Source organism: Humulus lupulus, chromosome 2 (genome assembly GCF_963169125.1).
Source record: "Humulus lupulus chromosome 2, drHumLupu1.1, whole genome shotgun sequence".
Lineage (NCBI taxonomy): Eukaryota > Viridiplantae > Streptophyta > Magnoliopsida > Rosales > Cannabaceae > Humulus > Humulus lupulus.
Genome location: NC_084794.1, coordinates 88,319,001 through 88,322,302, shown reverse-complemented (window position 1 = coordinate 88,322,302; position 3,302 = coordinate 88,319,001). Strand labels below are relative to the sequence as shown.

The window sequence follows — 3,302 nt, the reverse complement described above, 5'->3', positions numbered from 1 at the left end:
CAAATAATTACCTACAGAATTTTTGTTATATTTTTTTAGAAAATATGAGTTTTAAAAATAAGGATGGTGATTTTAATGATAAATTTGATTGCTGGAATTTTCGTTTAAAAATGTAAAGTGTGTTTCAATAAAAATAATTTGATTGGTATTTTGAAATAAATAAATAACATAAACAATGGTAAAATTTAAAAGTTATATTTTTAATATAATATGAGTGGTTATTTCACAAGTTATGATTTTCTTTAATTGGATTAAGAAAAATGTTGGATTTAATTCAATTGTGATTTTTAAATGAGGGCTGAAAGTTTAGTTTAAAAAGTTTTAAATAGTTATTTAATTTTCACATATGAATTTGTGTTACATAAAATTAAGTATTAAAAATAATTCAAACAAAATATATTTTCCCACACTTAAAATTATTATTTTTCTCACATCAAATTATGAAATTCTATTAACTTAAATTAAATTGTTATTTTCTAAGGAGACATGATAATCATAGGTATTTTCTTTTTAAAATAATTTCCAATGCCTTTGCTTTTCTTTGTAATTTAAAAATAATAAATGAGTCTTTTATATATATTTTTAAGTGTGGGAAAATATATTTTGAGTGTGGGAAAATATATTTTGTTTGAATTATTATATATATATGTATTTTTTTTTTGAGAAAATTGTGAAGATGATTAACTCCCAACTCTAGGTTTTGAAATTAGACGTTGATTACGTATCCTTGTTTGAGGCAATGAAGTAATGCCCATAAACTGTTCGGCAAAATGCGTGTTAGAGGGACATTGTTATTTCAATACTGCTAAATAAAATTAGGTCTGTGTGGATGCGTTTTGTGTAGATAGAAGAATTGAGAAGCAAAGGGCTGGAACCGTATGCATATAAGTGGGACAGGACTCACTCTGCTAATCAGCTGCAAGAGACTTATAAAAATTTAGAAAATGGCGAAGAAATGAATGGTGAGCAAGACAATGTATCAATAGCCGGAAGAATTGTGGCTCGTCGAGCATTTGGAAAGCTTGCATTTCTCACTCTAAGAGATGATTCTGGGACAATTCAAGTATCCCCACCTCAGCTTTCTATCCTTACAATGATCTTGCCATCTCTTTGTTAGATGGATACTTATAATAAAGAAAAAATATAATAATAAGATGTGATTAGGTGGTTTAGTTCTTAAAAGCATGTCTATTTTATGGGATGCTTGTCTAAAATATATAAGTTAGTTACCTTTTTTTTTTAAAAAAAATGGGGTGTTTTCCAAAGTTTGTAAATTTTGGCGGGTAAGGATGGTTTCTTCAGAAACTTTCTATAAATCTTTGCTCGCATTTAGTATGGAAGAATCCTCACTCAAGTTGTTCAATGTTTGAAACAGCTTTATTGTGAAAAGGTGAGATTTTTAAGTGATCAGTTTGACGAGCTTAAGAATCTTGTTGATATTGGTGACATACTTGGTGCAAGTGGCTCAATTAAGCGAAATGAGAAAGGCAAGTACTAAAAAAAATTATCTTTTGCACCTATTTGCGATTAGGTGCTGATTGTTGAATTTATAGGTACTTCTGGGTGAAGCTATTCTTACCCTATTTGTATTGGAAGCTATTTAGATAAACCAATGCCATTTATAAAAAGCGCCATTGGCTTTGACTGGCTTCTTACTTTTTTTGTGATTCCCCTTTGAGGTGAGAAACTAATTGAACTTATTTCTTTGTTTCTTTAGGGGAGCTTTCTGTCTATGTGAACTCTTTTTCAATTCTTACAAAATCTCTACTGCCCTTACCAGACAAATATCATGGTCTAACTCACGTGGATAAGCGTTACCGGCAACGGTAAGTTGAGTTTTCTGTTTCTTTTTCACAGTTTGAGTGAGAGTGTCTCTTATGGGAAATAACAAATTGATTTCTACTGGATGATGATAGCCCACAATTCGTTGCAGTGGTTCTTGCAAAAGACTTGTCTAAATGGATTTTTAAATAAAATATATATTTTTTGGGGTATACTTGGTTATAACTGAACTTTACTTTTCTTTTAAAGGTACATTGATATGATTTCCAATCCTGAAGTAGCTGATGTATTTCAGAAGAGAGCAAAGGTAAGTTAGGCTGAGGAGTAATTAAAGACCTTTTAGTTATTTAAAGTATATGTTCTTTCCAGAAATAGTATTTTTATTAACTTGAGGACCTTAGAACTATCTTACATGATTGCTTCAAGTGTACTTCGCTTCTGATGAAGTATTTGAGTAGACAAAAATAGCATTAAATGACCTTTCCTGAGTTGAAGCACGGTTCATTGGATTTTATTTTTTTTCTAAAAAAAAGGTTACAGGGTTATAATTTCTATATTAAGTTCCTTAACAGCATTAACACCTAAGGAGATAATTTATTTATGCAAGTTATGGATATTTTATCTTTCTTTTGAAAAAATCTGCTCTAAATATTAGAGTGCTTATGGTGGTTGAATGTATTTAGCAATTATGGAGTTGTTGAAAACTTGAGCAAAAGAAGGATGGTATACCAAGTTGTTTCTAGTTTGGGCATTTTGAAGTATACATATATAAATTCAATATTATTCCCTAGATAGAGTGGTTAAGGCATCTTGCTATTTATACATTAAAGATGTTTTGCTATTTTTTCTTTTTGGTGGATTAGATTGTATCAGAGTTATGCAAGACAATGGAATCTTTTGGATTTCTCGAAGTTGAAACTCCAGTTCTATAGGTTTGTGGATTTTCTAACCGTTTTATGGTCATATGGTTCATATCAAGATTTAGCATTTCTATAATGGAATTTGACTTTATAGTTTGGCTGAGTTCTTATGTAAGATTACTGTTACTTCTAATGATGCTTGTTCAATTGCTTAGCTTTTGTTCTTGGCCAAGACACAACTTATAGAATACCTTATTCTATCATTTTTAAAAAAAGATAATGTCTAGTTTATTGTAAAGATGACTGAAGGTTGAACTGTTGAAATGCTTAGCTGGGAATTCTTTTGGTTCGTATTTTATAAATTTTGATTAACTGTATTCATTTCTAGGAATAGTTTTTACTTTTTCTGTATATGACAATTTTTTGGTGCCTTAATTTACATACATTAGTATTGTTTCTATATGAAGGTTGGTTTTTAATTGACTTAATCAACTAGGGAGCAGCTGGTGGAGCAGAAGCAAGACCATTTGTTACCTACCATAATTCGCTAGGAAGGGATCTTTATTTGAGGATAGCAACAGAGCTCCACTTGAAGAGGATGCTGGTGAGGATTTAAAGTATATTCATTTTCTTTCAAGTGCTATACTAACATGCATAATC

The 3,302-nt window shown here is 30.2% G+C and overlaps 1 pseudogene; it reads left to right on the top strand.

The window, feature by feature from the left end:
• Positions 1-829: 829 nt before the first annotated feature.
• LOC133816167 (lysine--tRNA ligase, chloroplastic/mitochondrial-like) lies at positions 830-2,714 on the top strand (annotated as a pseudogene).
• Positions 2,715-3,302: the final 588 nt, after the last annotated feature.